The sequence below is a fragment of the Lissotriton helveticus genome, chromosome 8 (assembly GCF_964261635.1).
Source record: "Lissotriton helveticus chromosome 8, aLisHel1.1, whole genome shotgun sequence".
Taxonomy (NCBI): Eukaryota; Metazoa; Chordata; class Amphibia; order Caudata; family Salamandridae; genus Lissotriton; species Lissotriton helveticus.
Genome location: NC_136069.1, coordinates 236792400 through 236815692, shown reverse-complemented (window position 1 = coordinate 236815692; position 23293 = coordinate 236792400).

Here is a 23293-nt window from a genome sequence, read left to right as displayed (position 1 = left end):
GCCGGAGACCCGCGGGTGAGCTCACAGGAGGGCCAGGGCCCCGGAGTAGAAGTATACTGCAGAAGGTGAGCCATGGTTAGGAGCTGAGGTGAGGCTCATTAACTATTAGAAAACTGATACCCCCAACTACGCATACAAGAAGGGTGGGGTCAGAGCAAATAAGTAGGCAGCACTATACCCTGGTGGAAAGGGGTCTAAATACAATACAGTCCAAGTAAATAAGTATTTTTATTTAAGTAGGAAGCCAAAGGCATTGTATTATGGCACCAAAAAAGATTAAAAACCTTAAAGGTCAGAAAGAGCTGGATAACACCATTAAGGAAACAGCACCAGAAAATGAGTCCCAGGGAGTGAGTGTGGAATCACCTAGAAGTGTGCCAAAAATGGTCTTTTAAAGAAATAAAGACACAAGCGAAGGCACCCAAGGTGGATTAAAGGGAGGCGCACAAGTATCCAAGTCAATTAAAGACTTTGTAGGGAAGCATTTAAAAAAATTGCAAACCCCAGTGAAAAGCCCGGATTTGAATAAAGATTTGAATAAAGAACTATCGTATGAACAAATGGACCTGGAGGACTGTGGAAGCAGCCCAGATGTACCCTTCAGTAACCAACTGAATCAAAGTCCAATTGAAGCCATTCCGAAATCTAGACTATCCTCTTCACCTCTGATTTTTTCTCTGATAGATGGCATTGATCTGTCATGTGAAGGGATGAACTTAACCAACTTTAGAAGAGAACAGAGGAGTGACTCTGATCAGTTTAGAATGCCTGCGACCGCAAAGAGCATGTAGCAACATGTAATGCAAGGAGTAGGACTTATAGAAAATTCAGCGTGTAGCCATACTTTGGGTATAGATATATCAGCGACTGCTTCAGCGTCAATGCTAGATATAATGTTAATGCTACAAAAAACCTTGCAAGGGCTGCTGGAAGTCGCAATGTAAAATAATAGCATTCTAAAAACCCATGAAGTCCAATTTCAGAAGATGGTAGGGGAATTGCAAAGAATTAGGGGGCTGATGCCCACAATACTAAGACCGGTCAAGACCCAGGACCTCCATTGCAGGTAGAGGAGAGGGACAGTGAGCAGCCGAATGATCATCAGGAGGTTTATATATCGAGACACCCGATGTTGGTAAATAGATGGAAGGACCTATTTAGCTATAGGCGATATAATGTACAAAGAGCAAAGAGAAGAACAGCACCATTAAAAAAGAAGTTAAGGGCAGTGGAAAAAAGGCTGAAAGGAATCCCAAACACTGTGACGAAAGGGAGTGAAGAATCAGTAATCCCCCAAGAAAACAGAGTTATAGTAAGAAATAGGAGGGCAATGAGGATCGCTAAAAATAGTGGAAGGATGGGGGAGGTAGCAATGGTAAGAAAGGAGCAAACAAAACTAGCGCCATCAAATAAAGGAGAGGTTAAGGTGATTAACTCATGGAATTTATCTCAGGGGCAAATGAACATGAATCGAGTATTAGACAGGGGAGAGCCCTCAGTAAAATGAGGAAGGGATTGGAATGGGATGGAGGGGATGCAATCTGGTACCATTCCTGTAAAGGATGTGGACAATCTGTGGCTATATTTCGAACCTGTTGAATTAGAGAAAGGGAGAAAAAAAGGTAGGAAGGTCATACCCCTTCCCCTACCTGGCCGCCAAGACCTGGAACACCCTCCCTACCGACCTCCGCCTGACCCAAGATCACCTCTTCTTCAGGAAGAAGCTCAAGACCTGGCTGTTCGAGCAGTAGCGCCCCCCCCCCAAGCGCCTTGAGACCCTCTGGGTAAGTAGTGCGCTCTATAAATGCCATGATTGATTGATTGACCCCTAAATCGCTCCCAACTCGTATACTCCTTCTCTAAATGCCCTAGCTTGAGGGGGTTGGGATCAAAGGATATAAAACAAGTAGGTTTTAGTAATGATATTGACGGAAAAGAACTTACTATGGTGTTATTGTACTCAAGCTTGGTAAAAACAGCAGTTGTGAGGGCGGAAAACGAGATAACAAAGGAAGGTATAAGGTTGGTACCAGCCAGGGAAATAGAGAAGAGGAACCAGCAGGATAGAACCTTTTTAGCTTGCCACTCAGGCTTGGGAAGAAGACAGATAAGTCTGATTTTAGGCGAGGGAAGGGCAGGAGAAAACATGAGAATGATAGTTGAGAACCATAGGACAGGTAACCCGTGGGGCGATTGGTCCTTTAATGATAGCTGGCCAGGCGCCCAATATGGGCACAAATCCGCAGATGACCATCTCAGCGATGTTGATTAGGGAGGAGGGGTGTCGCACAGCATGAACCTGTTATCTTGGAATGCAAATGGGCTAGGAGGGGAGATAAAAGTAGAAAGTATAAAGACCCTAGCCCGAGGTGCGGAAATAGTAGGGCTGCAGGAAACCTGGCTATGCGACAATACCCCGTCTTTGAAGGTTTTGTACAACTACATAAGCCAGCAAGAAGGAAAAGATTCGGTCATCCAGCAGGGGGCATTATGACGCTTGTCTCGACTAAGATAGCAAAAAGGGTCATGATTGTAAATACGACTTGCAAATGGTTACTGGTCAGTGATGTATCTCTGCTGGGCTCGGAAGGGTTGTATGATCACATGATAATTGTAAGTGTTTACATTCAATGGGGATCAAATGAAGACTATGAGAGTGAAATGAGATGCTTTGAAAATGACCTAGATATACTGTGTGAAAAGTTTGGAAATTATGCAATAATTGTAATGGGTGATTTCAATCATAAATTGAACCCCTTGAGAAATTATCAATGGTTTAAAGACCTCTTGAGTTTAAATAATATTCCTCCAGCGACGTTTCCAAATTGTATAATCTCTAAACAAGACATGAAGTTGGGAAAATTTCTGGGGCAAAAAGGATTGTTCTGCTTAAACGGCAGATGGGAAACAGACTGCCCAGCAAAACAGACCTTCAAGTTTGGTTCCCAACTTTGCCCGATTGATTACGTATTCATTCATGCGTGGAATTTTGACCTTATCAAGGGGTTTCAGATAACCTCTTGTGATGGTAGTGACCACAATATTTTGAAATTTGCATTAGCATGGGGACCCCTAAGCTCTAGAGAATTGGTGCTCCCTCCACAAGTAGAGTACCCTAAACGGCTGACAAAAAGACTAACCGAGCAATATATTGAAAAGCTAGCAGGATTTCAACATAAAGTGGGTTTGGAAGATGCTAGGACTAGGAAAGTGCCTTGGTTCGAGAAAAAGATAAAAGAAATGTCACAGTGCCTTAAAGCAGACCTAAAACGCAAGAACTTATGTACTACTACCAAACAATCAAAGCAAGGCAAACAGCCATTTGGTTTATCGAGGAGTGTCTAAACAAGAAAAGAGAAATAAGAAGAGAAGAAAGAAGCCTGAGGAAAAAATATGATCCAATAAGGCATAACAATCTAAGTGATATGAGGAAGGAGTATAAAACGTTAATTAGAAACCTGAAGAGGGCATTCAAAGAGAAATGCTGCACTAACTTGCTGGAAACTATTGAATCTAAAAGCTTGCGTAAGTTCTGGAATTTGATAAAGGAAGCATCGGGACAGGCTAACGGGCCTATGCCCTGTGTAGTAGAGGAAGCCGCTTGGGAAGAATATCTAGGTGAGTTATATGGAACATATGCTGAAGAAGCAGGTGGGGATATTTGTCCCTGGATGGAGGCGGTGGTAGATCTAAAACCTTTATTCACAACAGAAAAGGTACATTCAATCATAGGAAACTTAAACCTAACCCGTGCTGCAGGTCCTGATAATCTGCCAGCAATTATTATAAAATCCCAGCAAGATTGGTGGGCGGAATTCTTCTCCTGTATGTTTTTGGCTATATTGGAGTCAGGCAAGATCCCCGAAAAGTGGAGAGAGCAGTAATTAGACCCATCCACAAGAAGGGTGACGGAAAAGCGCCCAAAAACTATAGACTTATTATTTGCATGATATTGTGGAAAAGGTGTTCTCCAAAATAATTTTGGGCAGGTTGAATGATTGGGCGGAACGGTGGTCAATCGTGCCAGTGGAGCAAGGAGGTTTTAAGAAGGAGCATTCCACGATCGATCACTGCTTCGCACTGTGGGCTGTGGCGAGGAAGTCTGTGGAAAAGCAGGGGAAGTTATGCTGCTGCTTCGTAGACTTCCGCGCGGCATTCGACCTAGTAGATAGGAGATGCCTGTGGGAGTCCTTAAGAAAACTTAATAACCCCAGGGGCTCTTGAAAATTATCCAGGAGCTACATAAACAAAACTGGGCGCAAGTCATCAAAGACGCAGATGTAGCCTTGACACCTAGAATATTGATTAAGAATGGCCTAAGGCAGGGATGTGTATTAGCCCCCTTACTATTTGCAATATATCTGGCTGATCTCCCATCCATCCTAGAAGTGAGTAGAAGTGCCAGCCCCAAAATGCATGGGAAACATCTGTCCTGTCTGCTGTACGCCGACGATTTGGTAATTTTTGACCAAACGGAAATCGGATTGCAAAGGAAGTTAGCTGCTTTCAATGAATACTGCTTGGCTAAACGCCTGACGGTAAATATGGATACAACTAAAATCCTATGTTTTGGGAAGAAAATCCAGAATTTTAATTGGTACCTGGGATCTACCAAACTAGAAATCGTGAATGAATATAGATGCTTCGGTATTTGGTTTGAAAAGTCTTTAAAATGGGATATCCATCTGGTAGCCCAGATTGCCAAAGCCCATACATCAGGATGCGGGCTAAGAAAATTTAACCAAATCTATGGGGACATGTCACATAGACCATTACTGAAAGCCTATAAGGCAATGATACCCCCACAAGTGCAGTACGGGGCCGAAGTTTTATATTTGAGCGGGAAGAATAATTGGGACCTTGAGGAGGGGAAATGTTTAAAACCGTTGATGTCACTGCCTGGCTCCTCTATGATTCAGGCAATCCGATTGGAATTAGCCGTGACTTCATGGAACATACAGGTACAAGTGGCCCTTTTAAGATTTTGGAAAAGATTGGGATCTAAGGAAGTCACAAAAGTGTCACAATGGTGTAAAGAGGAGATTTTGCACAGTGACTTAAATTGGGCCAATGTGATTAGAATAAAAGTGTGCGCATTGTGTAAAAGCCTAAATGTAAAATTTGACCAGGTGACACTGTCGGTTGAAGCCTCAAATGCGAAGCTCAAAACAACAGGCAGAGAAATATCCAGGCAAATTGATATGATATACCTGAGAAAGAAAGTGTCAGTCCATTATATGATAAATAGTTGGGAGAATGATACATGGTACCCCTATTTGGATACACTACCTAATGCTGGATTAAGAGCCGAAGTGCTCCGATGGAGAATAGGGATTAACTGTTGGGTATCTCAGGGAAATAGAAAAGCAGAATTGGTACAACCGGTTGGTAAATGCCGCTGTGGTTTAGGCACCAAGTGCGACAACCTACATATTTTACTAGACTGTCAAAAATGTGTGTCACAGAGGAAACTGTTTTTACGCCCTTTGTTTTTAAAATATGGCATAACTGAGCGCCTCTTAGCAATTAATCTACTTACTGACATGCCAAAGCTTGATATAGCAATCGCCATGGCAAAATATATGAAGGCGGTGAAAAGGACTCTGTTGGAACCAAATATGATTGGATAGAAATTTGCATGGAGTTACAATAGGTCACGCTCAAGAAAATTGTGTTTAGGTTGGAATGCTATTGTTACGTTATAGCTTGACTGTGCTGTTGATTGCAATATAAGGAGTATTGCTGTACACATTTTTTCTTACATTGCGGGTGAGAGGCAGGAACTGCCCCTTGAAGGAATTGCCCCTTTTTAAAGTATTTGTGAAAATTTTATATATGTTTTCATCTATTTATTGTAATATGTATTCTGTTTGGAGACCAACGGTCTAATAAACTTACTTTTACTACTACTACTACATTGGTGGAGCCACCCTGGGGGGTTGGTCCCTGCAGGCTTGATGGTCACTGCTGGAGGGATGACGTTTTACCAACTGGAAGGAGCTGCTGGCAGTATACAGGGCAGTCATGGGGTTCCGCCATCCTGTCTTAGGTCACAATCTGGTGTGCAATCAGGCAACCAGGTGACAGTGGCATATCTGAATGCTGTGGCTGTCCCCTTTTTTCATTGGTGTGAGGGTTATCTGCAGTCTCTGGTAGCAGTACACTTCAGGAGAGTGGACAATGTGGTGGCAGATTCTCTCAGTCTGTTTTTTACTCCCTCCCAGGACATGTCTTTCACCTGGGATGTCTTTCATCAGGTGTGCGTGAGGTTTGGTGTTCCTTTCCTGGACCTCTTTGCTTCCCGGCTCAATGCACAGATTCCCAGATTTTGTGCCTGCAGTCAGCAGGGCGGTTTCTGGGGGGTGGGTGCATTGACCATTCCTTGGCGGGAGCAGCACCAATTCCTCTCATTCTCAAACTTCTGGCTAAGCTGTTGGCCAGGTCCTGGGTAGTGGTGATGGGGGTGCCATTTTGACGACAACGTTCTTGGTTTCCCAGGCTCAAATGTCTGACAATTATGGGGCTGTGGATGATTTCATGCTCCCCCTCTCCTCTGAGGTCAGCTCCAGTACTGCCTCTTCCAAGAATCCGACCCTTGTGTGCAGATTGAGAGAAGGGGTTTGCAGAGTAGAGGCCTTCTGCAGCACTTAGCAATTATGGGGTTTTGGATGATTTCATGCTCTCCCTCTCCTCTGAGGTCAGCTCCAGTACTGCCTCTTCCAAGAATCCGACCCTTGTGTGCAGATTGAGAGAAGGGGTTTGCAGAGTAGAGGCCTTCTGCAGCACTTAGCAGTGGCTATCCAACAAACAGAAAGACTTTACGCTTTGAAGTCCTATGAGCTTTGGGGCATTTTCCTGCACAGGTGTGGGGTTCTTCACCTATCTCCGCTGAATTGTAATCTTACTAATGTTTTTAAATTTTTGTGGGAAGGGTTTGAAAAGTGGTGGCTGTGTCTACATTGTGGGCTCAATGGGCAGCTATTAAGCCTTTCAGATCTCCTTGGAGAAACTTGGCTGATGTGGCAGACTTGGTAGCTAGATTGCTGCAAAGCTTTTTGATTCTTGGGTTCCCAGGCTCAAATGTCTGACAATTATGGGGCTGTGGATGAATTCATGCTCCCCCTCTCCTCTGAGGTCAGCTCCAGTACTGTCTCTGCCAAGAATCCGACCCTTGTGTGCAGATTGAGAGAAGGGGTTTGCAGAGTAGAGGCCTTCTGCAGCACTTAGCAGTGGCTATCCAACAAACAGAAAGACCTTACGCTTTGAAGTCCTATGAGCTTTGGGACATTTTCCTGTGCAGGTGTGGGGTTCTTCACCTATCTCCGCTGAATTGTAATCTTACTGATGTTTTGCAATTTTTGTGGGAAGGGTTTGAAAAGTGGTGGCTGTGTCTACATTGTGTGCCCAATGGGCATCTATTAAGCCTTTCAGATCTCCTTGGAGAAACTTGGCTGAAGTGGCAGACTTGGTAGCTAGATTGCTGCAAAGCTTTTTGATTTCTGAGCCTTTGGTGACACCTTTGTTTCCCTATGGAATTTGCCTCAGGGGTGATGGCCTTGGTTTTGACTTCCTTTGATTTTTTTAAGGTGGTTAATATCAAGTTTGTCATGTTTAAGGTTATTTTTATGGTGGCAATCGCTTCTGCTTGGCATATTCGTGACTTGGACGCCCTTATGGCTAGGGAACCCTTTTTGTCTTTTTCCGAGGATAGGGTTGTCGCGGTTGGATTCCGACTTTGTATTCAAGATTGCGTCCCAGTTCATAAATCTCAGGAGGTGATTCTCCCGGCATTGGTGTCTGATTCTGGTTCTGCTAAGGATGTCCAGTGGTCCATGTTGTACCTGAAATGTGCATTGTTGGTGTATCTGAAGAAGATGAGTTAATTTAGGAGGATGCACTCTTCATTTGTTTACTTTGGGGCTTCCTCCCGGGCGGATAAGGTTGCCAATTTGACCATTATTTGTTTGACCATTACTTAGTTTGATCATTAGTTGTTGGATCAAGCAGTTGATTACTGTCTCTGTCAGGGTCTTCTCCCCCTGCTAGGGTTTAAAGGAGATCAACTTGGTGGTGGCTACTTCTTAGGCTGAGTTGAAAGGGGTGTTTATCTCCGAGATTTGCAGGGTTGCTACTTGGGCATCCTCTAATCCTTTGTCTGGCATTATCGTCTCCAGAATGTGTTGTGTGACGATACCAATTTGGATTGGGGGTGTTGCATTCTGTGAGATCCTGAATTGCTTTCTGGCCTGTCTGAATATATCACTTTTTGGGGTTGCCGTTATGGTGTGATACTTTTTTTTGTGATATCTTTCCTTATGAAGGCCAGGTTCCCAGCTTGGGTATTCTCACAATGTAATGAATGAGACTAGGACAAGGGGGTCATGGGGGCCTATATCCTATTACAGGTAATTTGCATTGCTATTGGTCCTGTTGTCCTCGTCCCATTCATTACACCCCTTCCTTCCTTCCGGATGGCTGGCCTTCATATGTGGGGAATGGTAGTTTATAAGGAATGCTGGGTAAGTACGTCTTGCTGCTTTGTTGAACATGCCTCTACCTCTTAACTTGCCTGTTTACTACGCGAACACGACACCTCGGGATGTGACCCTCACATCTCTGTCATAACTGTATTGCACCCACATACAATACGTCACTTAGGCAACGTCCTCTCCTCATCACTTTGCTCCCATAACCGTATCTAATACAACAGGGCCCCGCCAGTCAGCACCCTACACGAGTAGGATATTAGACAGATATATACGTACAACATATATAGCATAGGCATACTAGCACGGTGGTATCAAGTTTGACAGTTTTCTATGTTTCTTATCGTTTCTTTTTCTCTTTGGCATTGAGCTCTAATATAGCTAAGTACAGTATTATTTGTTGCTAATCTTTGAAGTGACTTATGCTTCCAATGTTTGGGAGACAAACAGAATGCAGTACTCCCCCCTCCCCCACCTAGAGGGCACACCCATGCAAATGAGGATGTATTATATTTTGTACTTCATTATAACGTATATAACGCTGTATGCTGTGTTGAATAGAAAACAAACAAGGATTATTCCCAAAAAAACTTGCCTGTTTACTAGAAGTCTTTGAACTCTATGCAGGATTTGTTTAAAACTCTATTTGTTCCTGCTTCCTTGTAAAGTCCTCTGATTTCCACCTAGACATTGTTTGTCAAATCTAAATATGTAAATAAGAAAATTATTAAGAAAACAAAACAACCAACATACCATGACATATCATATGACATAATCCTGGACAGTGACCAGGGATCTGAGTAAACAAAAAACACACATCGCTCAGAAATTGCATACCAATTGCCACCAATTAAACACTTCTGCAGTACTTATCGCCATTGTTGAAATGCCTAGCAGTTGAACAACACTTCAAGCATCTCAACCCCCTTTTTTGACCTTCCATAGTTTTACTGTTCCCGATATATTTTGATGTATATTTCACTGTGCCCCAGTATTTTGGTGTCAAAGGACCATTGTTTGAAGCAAGCATAGATCCTACATTTCTTACTGTAATGATTTCATCAGCTGTTCTGTGATCTATTAAATGCATTCATTTAATTGTGTACATTGGCATTGAAATACCATTTGTTTAATTCATTTTTATCATCTATATGAGTGAATGCTGTTGGAGTGAGTTGTGAACACACACTGTCCACTGTGTGATGAGCAATATGACATCCCACTTATTGTGTGCTATAGATATGCTCCAAAGTCACAAACACACTGACCTTGTTTGGTTCAGTCAGTGTCCTCTCTGTTCATAGTAAATAAGTAGCAATCACTCGTCTACTAGGGTTAAAGTTCCCTCTAAGCTTTCACCATTTTCACTACACTATGAAAATTGCTCTGACTATGGGTCATTCTGTTTTTTATATTTGATTTAGACCTAACAATCCTAGCTGTTCTCAGACTACCTTTTCCTGAGAGAAGATTGCCGGGCCTTAGGCATATAGGTGGCTGTAGGGGTTAATAGCCCCTGCACAGTTTCTGTGCAGGGGCTATTTCTAAACAACCAGTTTCTAAACAACTAAGCAACCAGGTATTCTTTTTCTGCTCAGGGGATGTGTGTCATGTTTGCAAGTAAGCCTCTAGGAGGTTTGGTCTATTGCTCCTCAGCAGAGTTCTTGACTCAGCTGGAAAAAAGGCAATCCCCAAATAAATACCCGTTTAATGCCCATTTCCTGGCTATAACATGGCTGGCGATTGGTGGCAGCTGATTGTTAATTATTAAGTGCAGCCATTTATGCACCCCAAGGCTGGGAGATTACTTGCTGGCTGTCCATGGTTAACACAATCAGCTTCATGACTGGGTCCCCTCACATTTCTACAAGTGAGAGAGTGGTCAGTTTGTGTAAGAGGTATTATGGCACTCCCGAGGAGCAGTCCACAGTTATTAGTCTAGCTCCAAATGTGGTTTGCCATTGAGATGATGCTGATATTTTTTATAGCTTTCTCCACTTGAACATGTTCTACTGCTGCTCCTTCCTCTTTCCCTTCCCTGTACGGACACTGTTCTCACCTCATGCAAAGTAAGCACTAGGCACTTGTCACTCTGGCGCTTCTTGTATCTAGTCCAGCAACATGAACTGTAGCCCAAGCAATACCCATTAACTTGCTGAGGATTGCCTGGAGTTATACATTTATCTCTAGCGACCATTGCGGATTCTGAGACGCTGCACACATTACGTGAAACCTGTCTGCTCTAGATTGTAATGTGTGTCAAAGAAAATGCATTTGGATTTTGTTGATGATACCTGCCAAATTCCTAAACACTGAAGAGTCTGATTGACTGTTTTTCCTTTCACCAATTCCAATCTGAAATTAAACGATTCCAGTGACCCAGACAGATAGGTCAGCTTCTCCAAACAACGGGCCTTCTTCAAGACCGAGTGACAGCAGACAAACAATGAAACATGGGAAGAAACAGCACAATGCTAAGTAGGGGTGGGCAGAAATCAAGTAGTTTCACTTTGCGGAATTCTGCGGAGTTTCGCGAGCTGGTGAAATTCAGCATGTTGCACTGCTCGCACTGATTCTTAGTCTCAGGAGCTTGTTCCATGCTGTAAAATCAGCATGAACCACACCACGTGTTGCGCCAGAGGGTGCTACTTCTTTCTGCTGCTCGAGTAGATTTTCTAAGCGAGTGGCAGCTTTATCAACCAAGTTGAGAAATCTCTCCAGAAGGTGTTCCACTGCCTGAAAATCACACTATGGGACACAAATTCTCTCTTGCTTTAACACTGGTGAACTGCACACAAGAAAAAACTCAGCCACTGCATTAGTTGGCAGTTTTTGCTGGAACTCCCTATTCAGTGTGGACCATGGAGTGGGCAAAACTCTGTGAACTCGCCAGCTGAGCCAAATTTTGACTCAGGTCGACTGCAAGGATGAGTCTTCATAGAAATTGAAACCTGGAATTCAAATTACTGCACGAAAGAAACAATACTGCAGTTTTGTACCTGACAGTTATAAGAAATATCATATAAGGAAGCGGAGCAAACTCACTTGTGAGTCACAGGATTAAATCTTCATATGCATATTTACTCTTACACTTTTGAGTAAGTTTACTACTTATCTCTGTTCACAGCTTGTATGCCTCTAACTGAAACAAGGGATGGAGACCCATTTACAAGTTTAAAGTTACTACCGTCAAAGGAACATTAATGTGTTGAGAACCACACACTAACCACTGATACCACAACAAGCCCCAATAGAAAATAATTGAATATATAAATTAAGTTGAATGTTCTAATTATATATATTTAAAAAATAAATATTATTTAATGTTAAATATTTTAAAAATCTTTTTTCATTTATAAATTAATGTAACTAATTCTTTACGTACATTTTGGAATTTACAATACTTAATAATGAAATACAAACAAATTACTTTAGATGGGATTTTTTAAACGAATCTTTAAACATGAATGTCAATTAATTTAATGTATTTAAATAAATATATTAATTATGCAAACAAATAAGTTAATTACTACATTACTACTAGTGATTTCTCACATACAGGCCGAGGACTCTGTCACCAGAAATAAATTGAATGAAAAATTGTAAAAGATTCTAACAGCCAGATTCATCCAAGTAAAATCGGCTCGCAAAGGGCCAGATTCTGAGAATCTGGCCCTTTGCGAGCGCTATTTTTGCATTTGGGACTCATCATCCCAAATGCAAAAATCGCAAATCTAGAAATCGCAAAATTACGATTAATTGCATTTAAGGAATCTCAATTTGCGATTCCTTAAATGCAATTCATGAACCATTTGAAAATTAGTAGTAGTAGTAAACAAGCTTTATTTCGATATATTGGTCATATCTTAAAAAGCATTACAATACATTAAAAAAAACATTTAAAATACAATGAATTTTAGCATTTTGTTCCTTAATTCAAAACATACAAATCAGGCATTTGTTAAAAACATGTAAGATAACTACAGGAAAAGCACAATATAAATTACAGGAGGCTCAGTTGCCAAGAGAATCTGATAACAGCATGGAATTTAACAATAAAACAAGTGCAATATATGTTAAGGGAGACTCAGTTGCCTAGACGATCTGACTCGCCATACCCAACCCAGGAATTTTGCCAGGCAGCAAGCAAACAGAGGGCGGGAATCAGATCTTAAGATGCGTAATGCCTCCAGATGAGATCTAGTGCCGAGGCTCCTGCATAGTGACTTTAGCCAAACGCGGCGCGGGGCTGCATATGCTGGGCACTCAAACATTAGGTGGGCAACTGACTCGTGCCTATTGTCACAAAAAGGCCAATATGGTGTAGTTTGCACCGGTGGCTTCCAACTTGCAGTCAACAACCCTAATGGCAATAGACCCACCCTAAATTTGAAGTACAGTGCCCTGTCCCATGGTTTACAAATCATATCTAGGTATGGTTCTCTAAAGGGCAGCTCCTTAACCATCAGGAATTCTACGGTGGATCTACATAATTTAGAATTACTGTTTCTAACGTCTACCACCCAAGACCAATATAGCTTCTTTAAGGTCTGTTTGGGCGGAGCAGTTCTGTTGACCCAATCGTCTTCAAGGCCCAGGTCATAAACAAGCCGCTTAACTTCTTTAAGCCAACGGACCTTGTGCCAGCCAGATGTTAAAAGGAGTTCCCTTAGGCCTTCAGCATAGCTGGACAATTCTGGTACCCTCCATATTCGTGCCCATAAGAGAAGGGGACGTAACCTCGCCTGCTCACTTATTGGATGTGTGCCCGCATCTAAGAGGAGTGGAAGAGAAGGTGTACTGTGCGGTAAGCCCATAAGGTCTTTGTGGAATTTATTTTCCAAGTGCATCAAGAAGTCAACTTTCTGCACGCCCCACAGTTCAGACCCAAACAGAGCTGCGCTCACCCCCCTTGCCCTGTAAATGTCCAATACAGGACCAATTGGTTTGAGGGACGAAGCACGTTGTTCCTTCAACAAGGCCCCTGTCACCCTCTTGTGGTTTAACAAAATCTTTTGGTGGTGGGCTTTCCAGCTCATAGAGTCACAGAGGCGAATACCTAAGTAATCGAACTCTTTTACCCTTTCTAGTGGGACTGAATCCAAGGAAGGGGGGATGACAGTTTTCCTTGGGGGGTTTAGGGCCAGGAATTTAGTCTTACCTACATTAATGGCAAGACCCCTAGAATCACAGAATTTCTTAAAGCTGGAGAGTAATGTTTGGAGGCCTGCTGGAGTTTTTGAGATCAGGAGGGTGTCGTCTGCAAATAGGAGGGTAGGAATTTTCCTACCAGCCAGGGAAGGTGCATCTGCTGGATGTTTAAGTAGATACTCCACCACTCCATTAATGTATAGTGAAAACAGAGTGGGGGCTAGCACACAACCCTGGCGGACACCCCTATTTACAGGGATACGTGATGTTTTTTGACCCTGATCACCCCACCTGATCTGTGCAAAATTACTCTCGTGCAGTTTAATTAGCATATTAAGCAGGTAAGAGGGGATTCCCAAGGCCTCGAGGACACTCCACAGTTGGGCACGTGGGACCAGGTCAAAGACAGTCCGTAAATCTATAAATGCAAGGTACAGACTGCCCTTGCCCAGTACAACCACTTTCCAGTATAGCATCAGTAACCGGAATGTCTGTTCGATGGTCCCCGTTCCGGATCTAAAGCCAGCCTGGAAATCTGAGAGTACTTGATTTTCTTCAGCCCACTGTAGGACCCTACCTAGGATCACCTTGCCAGCTACCTTCTGAGTGGAATCCAACAAGCTGATTGAACGGTAATTAGCGGGGTCATCCCGACTTCCTTTTTTGAAAATCGGGACGACCTCCGCACCCCTCCAGGAGTCTGGCAGACACCCACCCATCAAGGCCGCGTTCAGGAGTAGAGCAATGAGTCTGCTCCACACTTCTGGATTGGCCCGTAAGAGATCGCCTGGGATACCATCTGGTCCAGCAGCCTTGTTAGCAACCAGGCACTTAATTGCCCCCTCAACTTCCTTGGAAACAAATAAATGGTCCTCATTTTGGTGGATAGTAGGTACTCGGGGTGGCAGGACCGTCAGACTATCTGAAGAACCCCCAGGAAGAGAATAAAGCTTGGAAAAGTGGGCAAACCACGCCTCTCCAGTGATGTTGCATGTCAATTGAGAATCGGCGGGTTTGTCCCTAACTCTTAACAGTTCCCAAAAGGCCTTCGAGTCTTTCTTGGAGCTAGCCGTCATTAGATCGTTCCAAAATTTTGTGTCATAGGCACCCCTAGCCATGGCTAAAGCTTTTTTGTAGCTTTTTCTAGCAAAACTGATCTGACCAGGAACCTTAGATTTCACTGCTTTGATGAGTTCACGTTTTGCAGCGCAACAGGTAGGAGAGTACCATTTTGCGCCGCTCTTAGATATTCCTCTATTCGTGACCCTTACTCCTGTTCGCTGGACAATAAACAGCTCACCTAATGCTTTGGTTGTTTCTATAAAAACTTTAGAGACATCAGATTTACTAAAATCCGGGGAATCTAGCCGTAGCTTTACAGTTGACATTATAGATTTTGCTAAAGCCATTCTTCCCTCATCCGCGGCAGCTTTGTTCCATTTTAGCCGCCTGCCACAATTCGAGGGGTCTATTTCATGCGATGATTTCCATATATGTGGTGGTGAAGTTGGAATCATGTCTTGCCAAGGGGGAGTGAGAGTCAGGGCTAATGGGTTGTGGTCACTATCAGAAGTTAAACAACATCAATGTGGAACACCTTTCTGTTCCACCTCGTAGCACAGCATTCTTCAATTGCAATTGCAGCCATATATTTAATTCTTCAATGTTTCATCTGTTTACTCTTCTTTATAATCCTGAATCTTTCTTACATTCATCCTTCTTTCCAACCTCAAACCAGGAAACGCAATTTTCCAAATTTTCTCATGTTAGTGTTGGGCCATCCGAACCTCTTGACAATAACACGTGCTGACGCCAAAATCCATTTAAAAAGCAGTTTATTTTAACCCAATGCATTTCAGGCCTCTGCGGGCCTTTCTTCAGAGGTAACTGAAAGTACAAAATACATCCATTAAGATTCTGTCCACCCGTGGTGAAACCACAGTATCATATACATCAATTATTATTTAGGCTAACATTGTATTATTGTGTTAAAAAGCTTCAGGCAAATTACACACACAAATTCACTCTTGCATAACCCCGAGTTTACACATTTCTCCCTTCGTGAGTTGCACGCCCTTTGTTTATGAAACCAGCTGCTTGCTCTCTGAATAATTAGCTGTCCCTCTATAAATCTAATCTTTTTCCGGGTTTCCGTTACGCAACACTTTTAAATATTTCCTGGCTTACCTGCTGTTGATAAAACAGCGTGCTCCCTCCCGCTCAGAACACAATAATCTCTCTTGCATCCTCTCGGTTTAAAAACATAGCTTTCACTCCTCCCTCCGTGAATTCCCTACTTAGTGCAACTCTGATTATCACCTGTAGCATACTAAACCTCGCCCATTCTCCTTGAACTCCTCATATTCCCATGATGCATCATAAAACTTTACGAACTGAAACAATGGAATATTTTTCTATGCAAAACTAATTGATCATGATTACGTGACGTTGTTTAGCACTACTGCAATATAGCAATGTTCATAAAGTACTTTCAAGTCTACTTTAAAAATAACGCATGCTCCATGGATGAAAGATTTTCCGCCTGGCTTGAAGGTGGTCTCATGTGTTTTTTCGAAAGTTCACAGTTTTGTTCGGGTGCTGACCCCGGGGGCTAAATTTTATAAACATCACATACATTGAGGGGCAGCACACCTATTGTTTATCCAGTTTTAGTTTTGCAGTTTTAATTTTCACTGTCCTTTTAATCCGTCGCGTGCACACTTGTAACGTGCTCAGCCCATACTACACGTAATAATCTGAACAACATCAATGTGGAACACCTTTCTGTTCCACCTCGTAGCACAGCATTCTTCAATTGCATTTGCAGCCATATATTTAATTCTTCAATGTTTCATCTGTTTACTCTTCTTTATAATCCTGAATCTTTCTTACATTCATCCTTCTTTCCAACCTCAAACCAAGAAACGCAATTTTCCAAATTTTCTCATGTTAGTGTTGGGCCATCCGAACCTCTTGACAATAACACGTGCTGACGCCAAAATCCATTTAAAAAGCAGTTTATTTTAACCCAATGCATTTCAGGCCTCTGCGGGCCTTTCTTCAGGGGTAACTGAAAGTACAAAATACATCCATTAAGATTCTGTCCACCCGTGGTGAAACCACAGTATCATATACATCAATTATTATTTAGGCTAACATTGTATTATTGTGTTAAAAAGCTTCTGGCAAATTACACACACAAATTCACTCTTGCATAACCCCGAGTTTACACATTTCTCCCTTCGTGAGTTGCACTATCAGAAGTTGACAGGACCTCCATATCTTGAAGATGTGCCCAGAGCCTATGATTCAGCAGTATATAATCGATCCGTGAGGTGTGCTCCACCCTATTGTAAGTGTGTGCTCCTTGGGAATCAGACTTGGATCTGCCATTAGTTGCTCTGAGGTCATGTTCCATACAGAGGGCATTAATGTCCATGGCACTCTGCGTCCATTTTTTGATCGGGTTGAGTGAAAGCAAGGGGAAACCTCTCCTAACATTGTCTTCCCAGATGTCTAGTATATCCTCGCTGGCTAGTGGTTCGAAGGAACAATTGAGATCTCCAGCCAGTAGAACAAGGGAGTCTGCGTTACAGGATCTGAGCTCCTCCTCAATTCCTGTTTGAGATAACATAGAAACACCACCCCTTGCCCCCCTTAGGTAGAGGTTAAAAACTTCTAGCTTTTTCCCCCCCGTGGCATTTGACTGATAATCTCTGCAAATCGAGTGATTTTGTGGGTATATGCCTTATAGTTAGCCCTAATGTAATGCTAACCCAGGTCAGGAGGCCGCCCGAAGGGCGACCTTTACTACCAGATGGTTGAGATGCGGGCACAAAATAAGTTGAATAACCCACCCTGTGTCGGGGTTCCATGCACCAAGTTTCTTGCAGAAGACATATCCCAAAGGATTCCACAAGGGAGTTCCAGTCGGGAATGTCGATGTTGCGAGCAAGTCCTGCTACATTCCAGCTAAGGACCCTCAACAGTGGATTTCCAGCGGCCTTCAACCCCAATGAGGGGGCAGATGAAGGGGGGACGGAAACAGAACTAAACCTTCTTGTCCCGTGTGACAACACTGTAGCCTCAACGTCAGCCCCCGTTAAAGAAAGAATGTCCTCCCCCCTTATAGGAACAGATACCCGTGTATCATAGTTGCTAACAACATTAAACCTTTTGCTGATAAGCGGGACCAGTGACTGTGATGTTAAGGATGTCTGTGGAAGGGTGTCTATCACATGAGCTGCTTTGGTAAAAGAAATGCTCAGCACCCCCTGTTCTTCCAAAGCACCCACGATTAATTGACCTGGAGGATAGGGGCTGCTTCCCCTAGGTTTGAGCGCCAGAGGAGCAAGGGCAAGGGCCGCAGGAGACAAAGAATCCTTAGCATAAGGTGAAAAACCAGGAGGCATAGGAAGTCAATCTACCTCTTCAAGGCAACCAAACCTATTAGATGTTGGTGCCCCAAACCACCTTCTATTTGGGCCTTGCCATTTGTCTCTTGCCCCTCGACGAACCTGGTGTCGCACCAATGACCATTCCCCCCCATGATTTAAGTTAGAGCGAGGGGGATATGAGAATGTTAAAGGCCGGGCTACAATGGATGAGTTTTCCCCATAGGTAGTCCACGAGCATATATGGTGAGCCGTATGTGGGTCCTCAAAAGACACAACAATACAGTCACCTGGAGTGGATTTATGAGAAGGACCTACCCAAGGAACTCTGCGCACGATTAGGATTCTACTTCTCGTGTGGTTAGGAATTGGTCTATTTACATTCAGCCAGTGGATAACCTTATTCTTTAGGGACCATGGGTTTTCTTGCAGGTCACTCTCAATTTCCGGTACACCTGTCAATACCACCACATATGGCTTTACATCTGGGGGAAGATCTATGTAACCTCCGCGAAAGTTATTTCTACTTTGTGGGCCCTGGGGGATAAAACAATCGGCCTTATTGTCATTCAGCCTTGGGGCAGCTCCTGGTTTGTGCTGTATAATAGGTTGTGGGGTAGGGTGCTTCGGTGACTTTGGTGGGGGTTTGGAGACTTTGTGATCATAGCCCTTTGTGCGTGGTTTAGGTACCGGCCTATTTAGGAGCGGTGCTGGAGGGATGATAGTGGTTGTTAGTGCGGCTAGATTACCATCTGGAACGTTAGTGTTCTCCTTGTCCCGCAGGCTAAGAGATGCTAGGGTTAGGATACTCTTTTCCACCTCTAAGAGATGGTTTTCAATACATGAAAGTCTTAAGTCCAGAGGGGAAAGCAGCTTTTTTAAGGTTTCCCAGACTATTTTTATAAAATCCACATCCTTCCCCTCCTGCTCATCTAATTGTGTCCCGATGTCCTCTATTGCTGCGTTCTCCTTGGAGATATCCAAGGTTACGACGTTCTCATCTGTTCCGAGGGGCATCTGCACAGGGAGAGCAGTCCTACCTTCAGCAGTAGGCACAGGCAAGTTGCTAACATTTAGATGGTGGGCCCTAGCAACTTTAGCCTTCTTGCGTGAATAGGCGGATCTAGTGTTGCATTTTCTTTTGTGTGCTGTGCCCTTAGTATCAGTGCATAGGGGGTTCTCAGTGATCAGTGTGTATTAGCGTTCAGATGACCTTGATCTAGTTCAAGAATGACAACGGGTGGGATCTGATTGGCGTGCTGGCGGGGGGAGCATGGGGTTGGAAAAGGCATAGGGGATGTAGCTAGAGTGTGGTGAACGTCAGCCTGCGTTGTAATGTGTCGCGGGTTAGGCAATCTCTCCGGGGTTATTGCAGACGCTATATGGCCCAGGGATGATTTTTTAGACTTGGCAAAATCCTGAGACAATCTTCTGGCTGCCTCCAGGTCTAGGGACACACGGTGTTGCACTTTTGTGATTTCCTTGTCTATGGCAATGTTCGTTCTCGTTATGAAGTCATCGAGGGTCCCTTTTTGCTTCGACCCTCCCTTAGCAGCCCTACTACGGCTTACCCGTGTGCACATATTCCTACAAGGATATGCAAACAAAGTCAACAATAGGAATTGCAAAAGGGTGGTACAAGAGGCACAAGAGGGGGCGAAAGGGATGGGGCCCAGTCCAGTCTCTTCAGTCCTCGAACGGCCTCAAATGGCCCGCCCTTTGCCCGGGCTTAGCCCCGGGCGCTACCGCGCGCTACCGCGCGCTCCCGGGCAGCGTGTGCACGACCTTCTAAAGTAGCCTATGCAGGGTGTGATTGGCGGGTGGGCGGGCCGGCAGGGAGAGCAGCCCAGGTGGAACAGATGAGGCACGCAGGGACTCCTGGTCCACGGAGTCCCTGCCTTCTACTCGCAGCCCTGCCGGTATCCGCCGTCAGCAATCAGCAACAAATAACTCCACTCTAGCTGCAGCAGCTCCCGCGGTAATGGCCGCGCTGCGGGACCCCCGAAGCAGGTCCGGCAAGTTGCTGCAGTGATCCTGCGGTGGTCCCGGGGGTCTAGAGCGCCAGAAAGAGGTCAGCAGCAGGTAGGTTTAGGCAAGTGGCAAAGTTTTGGTCAGACGCTCCCAACAACGCTGGCCAATCGCTCCCCTTTACCTCCATTGGTGGGTGGGCGGGGCCGGCAGGGAGAGCAGCCCAGGTGGAACAGATGAGGCACGCAGGGACTCCTGGTCCACGGAGTCCCTGCCTTCTACTCGCAGCCCTGCCGGTATCCGCCGTCAGCAATCAGCAACAAATAACCCCACTCTAGCTGCAGCAGCTCCCGCGGTAATGGCCGCGCTGCGGGCCCTGCGAAGCGGGTCCGGCGAGTTGCTGCAGTGATCCTGCGGTGGTCCCGGGGGTCTAGGGCGCCAGAAAGAGGTCAGCAGCAGGTAGGTTTAGGCAAGTGGCAAAGTTTTGGTCAGACGCTCTCAACAACGCTGGCCAATCGCTCCCCTTTACCTCCGTGGGCGGGTGGGCGGGGCCGGCAGGGAGAGCAGCCCAGGTGGAACAGATGAGGCACGCAGGGACTCCTGGTCCACGGAGTCCCTGCCTTCTACTCGCAGCCCTGCCGGTATCCGCCGTCAGCAATCAGCAACAAATAACCCCACTCTAGCTGCAGCAGCTCCCGCGGTAATGGCCGCGCTGCAGGACCCGCGAAGCGGGTCCGGCAAGTTGCTGCAGTGATCCTGCGGTGGTCCCGGGGGTCTAGGGTGCCAGAAAGAGGTCAGCAGCAGGTAGGTTTAGGCAAGTGGCAAAGTTTTGGTCAGACGCGAATTCGCAATCTGGGGCCGCTATTTACCGCGAAGTATAACTATGCGGTAAAGAGGGGAAAGCAGCTTTTTTAAGGTTTCCCAGACTATTTTTATAAAATCCACATCCTTCCCCTCCTGCTCATCTAATTGTGTCCCGATGTCCTCTATTGCTGCGTTCTCCTTGGAGATATCCAAGGTTACGACGTTCTCATCTGCTCCGAGGGGCATCTGCACAGGGAGAGCAGTCCTACCTTCAGCAGTAGGCACAGGCAAGTTGCTAACATTTAGATGGTGGGCCCTAGCAACTTTAGCCTTCTTGCGTGAATAGGCGGATCTAGTGTTGCATTTTCTTTTGTGTGCTGTGCCCTTAGTATCAGTGCATGGGGGATTCTCAGTGATCAGTGTGTATTAGCGTTCAGATGACCTTGATCTAGTTCAAGAATGACAACGGGTGGGATCTGATTGGCGTGCTGGCGGGGGGAGCATGGGGTTGGAAAAGGCATAGGGGATGTAGCTAGAGTGTGGTGAACGTCAGCCTGCGTTGTAATGTGTCGCGGGTTAGGCAATCTCTCCGGGGTTATTGCAGACGCTATATGGCCCAGGGATGATTTTTTAGACTTGGCAAAATCCTGAGACAATCTTCTGGCTGCCTCCAGGTCTAGGGACACACGGTGTTGTACATGACCATTTCAGGGGTGCTACAGGGTGTCCTTGGACACCCTGGCACCCTTGAATTCGCTTCCTTATTTGCGATTCGCTAATTGCGAATCGCAAATAAGGAATGACTCCCCATTCATTCCTATGGGCCTTTGGGCCTATAGGAATGAATGGGAAAGCCATTCCTTATTTGCGATTAGCAATTACCGAATCGCAAATAAGGAAGCAGTAGAAATCGCAAAAAAATTGCAATTTCTACATGCATCCCGTTTTGCGAGTCTTTAATAGCGATTCTTTAAAAATCACTATTAAAGACTCGCAAAACGGGACATTGATGAATCTGGGGGTTAGTTTAAAAAAAAAGTCGAAAACATATTTTCATTTACAAATATTAATCGTAAATAATGTTATATATTTATATCACTTTTAGAAAAATATAGAAATGTTACAGGATTGTTAAATTAACTTAGATTTAAAATTGAATTCTATTGAATATATTAAATGATTTTTTTCTTAAGGTAAATTATAAAAACATATCAAAAGTAAAAAAAAATTGTTAACTCAACAAACATTTTATATTTGAATTGTATTTTTATAAATGGTACCTTAACTAGAAATAATTGAGAGAAGACAAAATTAACTTTAAAAAACTGGAAAGGCTTGGGAATAAATTATGACCTTGAGGCCAGATCTGCGCTCAAGCTTGCTTCTAAAAAGCTGATACAATCTGCCAAGGTTATTTTCTTTGCAAATAGGATTTTTGGTGCTTGCCACTCCTCCTAAGAGTTTCTTCCAGTGTTTCATTCTCTTGCACAAGTCAGACCTCTGAGTGCACACAGGAATTGTATGATAAACAGTCGAACTTCTTTGAGGAGAAAAAAATTCCAAGACCTTCAAAGGTTTGGAATTTCTGCCTAATACATCCTGTTGTGTGGTCTGGATGATGAACTCACATGAAGAGTCTTGCTTACCATATGCAGTTGAAATGCCTATGCTTCCTACATTCGAACAGTAAAGCAGTAAGGCATTTTTGGAACTGGTGAACTCAGTTACATCTGGTTCACCTCTGGATCCGAATACCCTTGTGATCTGGTAGTCTGTAGCTCCTTGCATGCCTACTCCACTCCTGAAAATCTGATAATTTTATAACAAATGCACTAGTACTTACCAAGTGAAAAAAGATGATCTGTGTCTCTGCTGAAAAAGCCAATGCTGACCCTGCCACCATATGTCATTTTTGCTCATTATTGCTTTTGCCTTTTCCAATAAAAATCCAGATGAAGTTCATTAACAGGCTGTTTTTTTTATTTGCTGATCATCATAATATTTTAGATTCAGTGCAATTAGGAAGAGGCAGGTGTCTGGTCGGTTGGTGGAAGGTCATGCGTTTGTTGATGTATGCTGGTCCATAGTGCAGAGTTTTTTATGTGTGGATCAACATGTTGTACTCGCATCTTTTCTGGATCTGATTCTGGAGCCACGTTAGGTTCTTCAGATGTAATGTGATGTCGGTCCATCTAGGGAGGTCGATGATGAGTCTTGGCGTGAGTTTTTTATGTTCTGTAGTTTCTTCAAAACAAAAAAGTATTTGCCTGCCCATGCACAAGTTAACCCAAAGAGCCGAAGTAACATAGTGGGGTGTCTTGAAATACAGGGGAGGAAACTGCTTTCCTTTTTATATACAACCCTCACTCACTCTTGTAGTGACATGCTTCATTATCATGTTCATCCTGGCTGCTAAAAGTCAGGAAGGGCTTGACCACATTCCAGGTCAGCTCTTTGTATATATGTATATTGATTGTTTGTGACCTGGAT